The sequence below is a fragment of the Aulonocara stuartgranti genome, assembly GCF_965226115.1.
Source record: "Aulonocara stuartgranti genome assembly, chromosome: 14".
Classification (NCBI taxonomy): domain Eukaryota; kingdom Metazoa; phylum Chordata; class Actinopteri; order Cichliformes; family Cichlidae; genus Aulonocara; species Aulonocara stuartgranti.
In genome coordinates this window covers 16,880,130-16,891,099 of record NC_138950.1, presented here as the reverse complement: position 1 = coordinate 16,891,099, position 10,970 = coordinate 16,880,130, and positions in this window count along the sequence as shown.

Genomic DNA, 10,970 nt, shown 5'->3' with positions numbered 1-10,970 from the left:
AATTTCCCCTAGGGATCAATAAAGTATTCTGATTCTGATTGTGTTCAAATCATACAGAGCAAGAACAATGTTTCATTAATCAAAGACGAGTTTAAGGAACATTTGATTCCTTCACCTACAATAATTAGATGAAATAATTTAAGTGCATGACTGTCACTGATTCAGCTGGCGTGTAACTGCACACATAAAAGTGTAAACTGCATGCAGAACCACAGTTTTAATGAAACTATAGGTGTCATTTATGTAAGCTGTTATTATAAATGCAGTATAAAGTGTAAGACTAAGGTGAGCTGAATGCTGAGAAACCTTCCTGCTTCAAAAGATGAATGGAGGACGTGACAACAAAACTAAATAAACACATTTTAGAGGAAGCATGGAGAAATGTGTTGGGGAAAAGGACTCAATTTCTGAGAGTGTGAATGAGATACTTTTAATCTAATGAAAGTGTGTGGCACTTAAAAAGTTTTAAAAGGGGTAAAAATGACAGATAAGAAACCTTTTGGTTTGGATGACCATGCGGGAAGCAGCCTCTCACTGCTGTTTTCATTAGCAGTGATGAAGAAATGGAGACAGAAACCTTTAAGCTCGTTATTCTCAATTCAAGCCCAGAACAGGGCGAGGAGCCGCTTAATGAAACAAAAAGAGACCTGGGCTGCACGAAGGCTCTCTCTTTGTCTCTCTCCAGAGACCCTCGCTTCTTATTGATCCTTAAACACTTCCTGCCGGAAGGATGAATCGACAGAGGCCTTGAGGGGGCAGTGGCCGCTTTAGCCTAATGCTCATCCCCAGCTTCCTCCCCGGCTATGCCACATCACATCTGTTCTAGTCCTGTTCCGTCAGTGTCTCAATGCCTCCAAATTACTATCACATTGTTCCTTTTTAATTCCTCTCATTGTGCCACAAAAGGTCACCGCTTTCCCTTTTGTCCTTTGTGCTCACATACTGCACAGCTCGATGGCAGAGGACCCGTAACGTTACTGTGCACACAAACAGCACAGCCTCCTCAGTGGGCGTCATTGATCAGAACGCTGTATATACCATATTTAGACTTCAGATGGGTGAGACACGGGTGGGAGAGAGCTGGAAGACCAAAAAGGAAGGGAAAAAAAGATGCTTTTGAGTTGATTTCCTGTGAAAGCATCTAAAGTGGTTGAGATGAAGATTGGTCTCCTGGGGGCTGTTGAAGGATCAATGTGTCAGCAGGCTTTAATAAGAAACTGCTCCTCACTCTCGCCGGACCAAAAACAGGCTACTGAGGTGCACACAAAATGTCCTGACTTTGAAGAAGAAATACTTTTCAGTAGAATTCACCAAAAAATGTGAAAGTGTAGCCTGTGTGCACATTTCTAAAGCTATAAATGAGGTTTTAAGACAATAAAATGGGAAACAAAAAAAATAAATTGACCCCTTACACCTGACACGTTGGAGGGGGGTTACAGTTTAGTGCTTTCACTTGAACACTGCTCTGAAATAACAGAGAAAGTTAAGACATTACCATATCAGCATACTATTAAATACCACCCAGGGAGGTAGTTTGAGTTGCACTGTGTCATCCACTTACCAGACAATTTATTATGTACACCTGTTCAACTGCTCCATTAACACAAATATGTAATTAGCCAATCACATGGCTGCAGTTCAGGGCTTTTATACATGTAGACATGGTCAAGATAATCTGCTGAAGTTCAAACTGAGCATCAGGAAGAGGAAAACATGTGGTTTAAATGGTTTTGAATGTGACATGGCTGTTGGCTGATCTGCTGGGACTTTCCTGCACAAATATTTCCTGAGTTTACAGAGAATCATTGAAAAAGAGAAAATACCCAGAGCAGCACCTTGTTGATGTCAAAGGTCTCAGGAGAAAAGCCAAACTACTTTGAGCTGATAACAAGGCAACTTAAACTTAAATAATCAGTTTTTACAACCAAGGTGTGCACAAGAGCATAACTGAAGGCTCTTGAGCCTCAAAGCAGGTGGGCTACAGCAGCACAACACCACACTGGGTGCTCCTCAGCTAAGAATGGGAAATGGGAAACTGAGGCTACAATTACACAGTTCCAGTTAGTTTTCAGAGTGGATTTGATATGATATTCAGTTTTAACTTGCTAAATATGGGTGTTACGTTCCCCTGAGGGGTCTAGGCGGGGAGGGGGAAGTAAGAAAAGTGACCGGGTCAGAAAAAGGAGTCAGGGAGGCAAAACGTTAAATAAAATAGTTTTATTGAAGTAATTCAACTAAAAGAGACGGACAAGCCGTTATCACCATAAAAGAAACAAACAAAACTCAGGCGTCGGTCAGTAAGGCAAAAAGTCAAAAGGAAAGCGCAGCTCACTAGCTGGAAACACCACAAGACACTCAGCTCACTAGCTGGGCCCACACAAAATGGCACTCTGGCCCAGAGCTCACCCTGCTCTGGGCTTAAATACCCTTAATTGCTGATGGGAGTCAGCTGTACAGGAGGGAAAGGTGGCACCTCAGGCAGGGGAGGTAGTGGGACACGCCCACACAGGCACCCTCAGGAGAGAGAGAGAGGCTAGGGCACAGATTTGACTGGGGAAAAGAAAGGGGAGAAAGAAAGAGGGAAAGAAAAACAGCGGGGAAGAGGGACGGGGATAAAGGGCAAAAAACAAAAACCAACAAAATAAGCAGACAAAAAATACATATATCAATCACCTGGATCACCTGTTGAGAAAGAAAAAAGAGAAAACAAGCAGAAGAAAAAAAAGAGCAATAGAATAAACAAAATCACAATGATATATGTGAATATAACAGTAAATACTAAATATTAAACATTATTGTGCAGCACGTAAGATCGACAGCCCAGCCCGAGCGAGCCCCAGGCTCCAGGCCCCGATAAGCAGCCACCAAGGAGTGAGCCGGTGTGTACCTGGACGCCCATCCCCGGACACAAAGAACCACCAACGCACCGATTCTGAGGGCGTCTGCCACTGGCAGGGGGAGTGGTGGGGGGAGATAGGCCTCCAAACCTTGGAGGGCCTGAGATGTCCCCAGAGAGGTGGCGTCTGACACCCAACCTGACATATAGACACAGACATACAGGCACACACAGACACAAACATCCATTCCCACCCTCATGCTCTCATATGCACTTACTCCACACTCAACCAACGTGGAGACAGACATAAAGAGACGCTGTACACACGATCACACTCCCCAAGCGTACTCTACAAACCGGGTCTAGGTACCCTTGCCCCTGGAGCGGGGAACTGCACCCAGACCCAGGTGGTGTTACCCTTTTCCCTGCGGTGGGGAGAAGCAGACCGCCCCGACTCCGCAGCAGCAGGGAGGCCCCACACTCCAGACCGCAGTCGGACGGCCAACTCCTCCTCCTAGCCCCCCCGCTCCAGCAGGCAGCAGAGAACGGGGGTGTGTGAAGACTCTAAACCTCCCTCCACCCGCTCATTGTAGTGTTGATGCATGTGTGTTCTAAGGTGCATTTAAAACCCAGGAGGGCTTGGAGCTATCTGCCAGAGAGCAGCAGGTAAGCGCATGGTCCCTCCTGCTAGCCCTCAATGTCTACGTGTATTTAAAATTGAGAGGTGGGCAACGACGCCAGGGGTGGGGTGTACACCCTGATGGTACTTTGGATTCCGTGTATCGTGCCCACCCCCAAGATCCTATATGTATGTGTTATGAGAGTGTGAGTAATGTGAATGTCTAAGTTGTGGGATAAAATTGAGGCAGAGGCAGCCAGAAGGGGACGGGGGGGGGGGGGATGCCTCCCCTGCACCCTGGTGACACACCTTTACCCCAAGGCCCTGCATGTGTGGGTGATTGTGGTGGAGCGGGAAGAGGGAGGCAGCTGGAGATGGGGAGGGAAGGAAGGGAGGGGCGAGTGACCCAACCCTGGGGCCAGCTCCCCCGCTGACAGTCAGTAATAAAACTAATACTGACAATATTTCCTGTATATTTTTAGTGATGTCATCATTTCATTTAGGTCAATGCTGATAAATCTATTTCCTTGTTTCTTTCTTTCTTTAAATTGTTATTAAAAACTGGGACAAAGCATAAAGATGACCTCGTTTCCTTTACCAATCAATTTATCAGAAACAGGTTTAGGAGCTTATTTGGTTTGTCAGATGATCCCAGAAATACTCAAACAACCAACAGACACAAAACATCTGAAATGACACTACAGTTTTTTAAAAATGACACCAAAAGAGCGAAAACAAGAATGCTGCTATTAGTTTGCTTTTCTTGCTATTCGTATGGGCTCCACGGAGCTTTTAGACCTCTGGGTCCATTTAATTTGTTCATCCGAGCACCAGCAACTAAAAGTCAGTCTATTATTCTTTAAGATGTCTCTTTTATGTCTCTCAAATTTGATGAAAGTGGAATATGAATACTTACATGAGTGACCTTTACTCTTATCTGGGGGCCCTTGAGTGTGCGGTACAGACGGAAAGTTGCCTGTTTGATACTCCAGCCTCGCTTCTGAAGTGCTTTTGAGAAGTGACTCATATTCACAAACTGGAGGAAATAATTCAGCCTCTGTTTAATAAAGACAAGATCTTTATTTCTTGTTTTCCGGTTGGGTTACAGGCTGGTGTTGGACCTCGTCACACAGAGTCACAAGAGTCGGTCTGACTCACACCAACTTTCACTTAAAACACTTTCACAGGGGCGCCAAGAAATTAGCAGCGCTGATCCTCAGACGACCTGCTGAGTAAAGTGTTGCTGTGTGTGTGTGTGTGTGTGTGTGTGTGTGTGTGTGTGTGTGTGTGTGTGTGTGTGTGTGTGTGTGTGTGTGTGTTTTCAGTGTCACCCTGTACCTGACTTTGCATCTCTCCTGCTGAGCTGGCAGGAGGTGATGCATGATGTGTGCAATGATGTCATCCCAGCCACTCTGGAGCTCAGCCCAAGATAGCACAGTAAACCACACCATCAATGACAGTGTAAACAACACGAGGAAACAACAACAGGAAGGGAAGCGCGTCAGTTGCGTCAGTGCTGGAAAGTGTCTGCCAATAAACTTTCTGGTGGAAACAACAGAGGTGGAAAGCAGGCGTGTTTACCCAAACACTGTGCTTAAATATAGTTTTGCACAGGTGTGGCTCACAGAGACAATGTTGAACCAGCTAAAACACTACAATGCTGCCCTCACAGCAATATGAATTTATCTAATCACAGAACACACACACAGTTCCTCATGATAAGGGGCTTCCTTTTGATACTTTACAGTATTTTTGATGGCTTTCTTTTCTTGTCTTTCTTTCTTTCCTATTAGCTTGAAGCAGTCTAGTCCTTCTTCTCTGAGCTCTGATATTTTCTGTTTTTCAGATCATTCTCTGTAAACTCTAAAGATGGTTATATGGGAAAACCTCAGTGGGTCAGCAGATTCTGAAATACCAGATGGACTGGTTTTTGCAAAGTCCCTTAAATCTCTTTCTTCTCCATCCTGATTCTCAGTTTGAACTGCAGCAGATTGTTCTGACTGTGTCTGCATGCCTAAATGCATTGAGTTGCTGCCTTCTGATTGCCTGATCAGATATCTGCATTAACGAGCCAATGAACTGGTCGGTGCATATTGACCCTTTTCATTGTTACTGCACCAAATAAGGAAACAGTTCATACTTAATAAAGACGAAATTTATCTAAAACAATCTTGTTTTTCATAATGATGAATAGAAATATTCACCACTAATTAGTTTTACCAATACCTATAAGCCCATTTTCAGCAACCATCACTGCTGCGCACTTGTGTCATCCAAGTTAAAAGTCTAATTAATTTTGTTGGCATAGTTGGAAGTTGTTGATTGAAGAAGCAACAAATCTGTCCATTCAGGTGAATTTGGTTGCAGTCTCAACAAAGTGTGATGTCAAGCATTCTTGACCTAACTATAGAAAACTAATTTTTATGAAATTTCATGTCACACAACAGTGTTTACCACTCACTACAATTAACTGCACAATCTTGCTCAAACCGCCTAATGAAGCTGCCAGCTGAGGATCTGTGTGGTTTCTCAAACTGCACACGCAGTTGTGCACGGGTGGGGGGGCTCCCACTTCTCCTTCTGTCCCAGTTATAGCCAGTTTCCACTGTTCTGTGACAGGAGCAATCCACACATTTATTTGAAAACTCTTTTTTTCATTTCCTTTTTTGTTCTTGCTCATTCATGCGTTTAATAGCGTCCTTTTCTTAGAATAAGAATGCTCTGAACAGCTTAGCACTTTAACATAACAAACTAGCATTTAGTGCCACGGGAACACAAGGAGCGATGGATGCTGAAAATACAAAACTAGTAAAAAACCTAAACCAGTTCAGATTTCCTTCTTCAGCTTGCTCCAAACTGGAGAGGAGAGGCTGATCTGATTAACAGCGACACAAAAATCAAACATTTACTATTTTGAAAGGTTATAAAAGAGAGAAAAATGACAAATGAGCTGAATGTGATAAGAAACAGTGTCTGCTGAACTGATAAAGAGGGTCAAAGCACAATATTAAAGTTAATCTATTTAAATGAAGCCACATATTATGTCGTTTGAACAAATCAGTCATTTTATTTCTTAGTAAATTATATCTTTTTTCTGTGAATTAACACGAACCACACCCACCCATAACTTCCCCTGATGAATGGGCGGGGAGAAGACTGGGGTGGGGGATGTCACAAGAGAGACCAGCTCCATATTCAGCATCTGGACTGGCTGATTGAAGATCACGTGTCAGAGTGATTCAGCCAGACGATGTCAGAGCAAATCAGAGCGCTGGGGAGCGTTAGGCATGGAGCCACCTGACAGAGGAGGCCTGTTTCCATAGCAACACCCACAGGGGGGTGGAAGGGATAGGGGGTGAGGGTGATTTAGAGGGGTGGGGGGTAAACTGACTTCATGCAGACAGGCTAAAGACGGAAAAGAGGAATGGGACCGAGAGATTTCCGAAGGGGATTACGAGAGGTTGAAATAAAATGAATGAGACCTCCCCGGCACACATATAGGCACCAAACTCCTTTAGCAACAAAGACACACACACACTCCCACACACTCTCTGTATCCATGCAACAGTCCTCTGCAGCAGTTTATGGTCTGAGCTACTTAGTGACACAAAGGAGAAAAATCCTGAATGGTGTGTTAGTTCAATGAAAGCTCTGAATGAGATTTTCACAGCCACAGAGAAATGAATGAAGATGATGCCTCTGAATGGGAGCGATGTCTGGGGAAGAAAAAATAAAAAGGTCTTACCTGCCAAGCTGAAGCAGGATTCATGGGCACTGAGCTGCAGCCTGCAGGCTCCACTGAAAACTCTTCATTCATTTAGGACACAATGTCAAGGAATTTAAGCCCGTAAGGCCCCAAAACCTGGAGGAGTTGCAGAGTCAGTTTGAGCACGCGTGAGGAGCTGATGTTTAAATGTGTGCGTTTAACTTAGAAACCGACTAAAATGTGAGAACAAAGTGAATGTTGTTAGATTCAGGTGTTCACTTTTTTACATAACAGTTTAACTATTTAGTTGAATTACATGGATTATAGTCTCCAGTCTGTGAAAAAGAAAGTACACGCCCCTCAGTCACTAGCTTGCAGGACCACCGTTAGCAGCAATGACTTGAAGTAATTGTTTCCTGTGGGATTTTATCAGAAATTCTGGCACATTCTTCTTTACAGCATTGCTTTAGTCCATTGAGCTTTGCAGGCATTTATTTACACACAGCTCTCTTAAGGTCTCAACATGGCATTTCATTCAGGTTGAGGTCTGGCCGTTCCACTGTGTGCACAGCGTGCGTGGGATCATTGTCTTGTTGTGCGACTCCTTTACGGTCCAAGCTTTAGCTGCTGGACAGTTAAAATACACAAGAGTTCATTGTCAGACTCAGGTGTTGTGCCAGCAAAACAAGCCCATCTCATCACCCCTCCACCACCGTGCGTGACAGCTGGTATGAGGTGTTTGTGCATATCAGCACAAAAGCAACTAATAGCATATCTACTTTGATCTTTTTAGTCCAAATGACTTTGTTCCAGATCTTTTTTGTTTTATTCAGATTAAAATCTGTAAACCTAAGCCATGGTGCATGTTCTTTTTGAGAGGAGAATCTCTTCGTCACCCCCCCCCAAAACAAGTTATACTTGGTTCAGTCTTTTTATAAATGCAATGTATTTAGCATTAACATTTAACATGCTACTTGAGGCCAGTGGAGTCTGAGATGTAGCTCTTGGGGTTTTTGTAAATTCCCTGAGGATATATAGTGTTTTTCTACTCTGAGCACTCAAAGTACTTTATACAACTTGCCTTATTCACCCATTCACACCAGCACTTTCTTTCTATGTTTAATTCATTCATGTGTAATATCTTGCCTGAGGATATTTGGCATGCAGTCTGGAGCAGCCAGGGATCGAACCGCGAACCTTCCAATTAGCGGATGATGTTGTAGTCTAAATCTTACTCAAAAACAGGTAATACAGTGTTTTTGTTTGAGTTGTGGGTCGGCTAATGAGAAAAATTATGGGTTGTATTTTTGTTGTAGCTGCTTTTCAGTTGTTCTGTTATTCACTACAGCAGGTAGCGTCACGTGTTTGATTTGGCAGATTTTTGCGTCAGATGCTTTTCCTGATGCAACCCCAAAGGGGATTTGTGTCTCCTTTGGGGATCTTTTGCTTGTTCGGTGAATGTGTAAACACCTACATTATGGAGCCAAACAAAAATCCCATTAAAAGAATTTATATCTAAGATCTAAAGCTGTCACTTTGATCTTCACATATTGGAAGCATGAAACTTTAATATAGTAATCCAAAAAAATTTCCCTACTAATTAAAAAAAGAAAGAAAACATGTCAACATCAGATCCATGTCGTGCCATTAAAGACACAAGTGGAGATGTTGGGAACACTGTTTCATTAACAGGAAACAGAAATCAGGGAAGCTGCAGGCAGACAAAAGCAAGGCTACAGTCAGAAGAGTCAGCTAAATAATTCATATTGATAAAAAGAACATAACTTTACTGCCCTCTGCTGAACACAGGATGGAAAGCAAAAGGATTAGATGATCCGCTGTCCTCTTCTTTCATGTGCACTTTCGAACAGCCTCAAAACAAGCATGGCAAGGCGAAAAATAAATAAATAAATGAAATGCTGAGGCATCAGTGCGCTGTCATTAATGAGAGGACCCGTCCAAGTGAGGCGGCCTGTCCACTGCAATAAAAATAACATTGGGCCATTAGGCTTACTTAAGACCTTTGTAATTCCACAGATGGAGGATGTTAATATTTATGCTGCTGACGATGGGCAGCTGGAGACGCTGAGATGAGAGATGTAGGAGAAAGTGTGGTGGGGACGCGTGAGAGGAGAGGCGATGTGAAAAAAGATTGAGGTCAAAGGTGAATGGCGGTCTGGGGGGCAGAATGAAGCCGTAATTGTGCCGAGATAGCCCTGGAGCCTGCTCTGATTGATAAGCAAAATGGGGCTTAAGATAGAGGCCGGAATGGTGGAGGAGGAAGTGCACGTCTGAGTCTGCCAGCCTTGTTTGTCTTTAATGGCAGTGAGCTGTGGTGCTCTTTAAGAATTGCCTCTCATGAATAATGCAGGTTAATTCAGTCATGCTAAGATGTAGGCAGACTTCAGAGGGACCGCTGAGGGTCGAATCACTGATCTGTGAATTCATTCCCCGTCTTTATTTAGACGGTTACTCTTTTTTTTCTCCTTCGTCATGGTGCAGCTGTTACACAAACCCAACAACGCTCTTTTTTTTAACGTTCATTAACTCATTAAAAAGATCCCTATAATGTTACTGATGTGCTCTTTTTTCGGTAGCACGTTATACTGCTGCCCACCACTGAGAGTGTAATTACCTTGGAATTACAACTCGGGGTTCAGTATGTTGCTCAGGGATAATTTGGGCATTCAGACTGGAGCAGCCAGGAATCGAAACACCAACCTTCAGATTAGTTGATGCGCTACAGCCGCCCCAACGTGGTAGGTAGGTGAATATAGTTACATGTAAGATACGGTGTTAGTCCTTTTAATACTAAGGAAATGATCAGTGTCAGGCCTAAGCTTGTTCATTTCTGCTTTAGAATACATTTACTTATCTTTACACTCAGAAAAAAATCCTGAGAGATCTGGACACTGATGTTTTTGGCAGTGGAACAATTTTCTGCATCATCATCATCATCATTTATTTATTTATATAGCACTTTAAAAACACACCTGGTAGACCAAAGTGCTGTACAATACTAATAACTGCTGTTATTTGATTCTCTTCTGGGTTGTGTCCAGCTACAGTAGACACAATGCATTTGGCACTGGAGCAAAAATAAACTTATAGTCCTATCTAGTGCAACAGATAGTGAGAGAACATTGACACATTAGAGAAAGTACAGCCTGCTCAGGAAGTTCATCCTGTCTCGGAAGCTGCAGATACAGATACGAGTCTACGCAGCGCCGACTGAGCACATCCATCACGCTCTGGTCAGGTTCAAACTCCAAAGAGGACAGAGACAGACAGCTGACAGGCAAGTCTGCAGGAAAGCGTCCACCTGCCCACTGTTGACTTGAGTTTGAAGGCACTACCTGCTCCAATGTCTCCCTTTTATATAGCACTACAGGTCTACGCTACAACACAGCCAACAGTTTTTACCCCTCTTGCCATCACCCAGACAAAGTAGCAGAAATTACAAAAACTATTACTTCTAAGGAAGGAAACCACCATACAAGTCAGTATTACACAGCACATAAGCAGACTTAAGCTTGATTTTGAGTTCTGTGTAAAATCTAGGTCCGAACTTGCTACGTAACCAGAGAGCAATTAGCCAAAGGTTTCTTCCTGTCAAAAGGCACTTTTTCCTTCCCACTGTCCCACTTCTCCTTTCTCTGGATTATTATAGAGTCTTTACCCTACAACATAAAGCAGGCAACTGTTAATGTGATTTAAGGTTATATAAATAAAACTGAATGGATTTGTATGTATATTATCTTCGGCTATCTCACACACCACAAGATGAAGATAAAATGAGACAAAAGAAA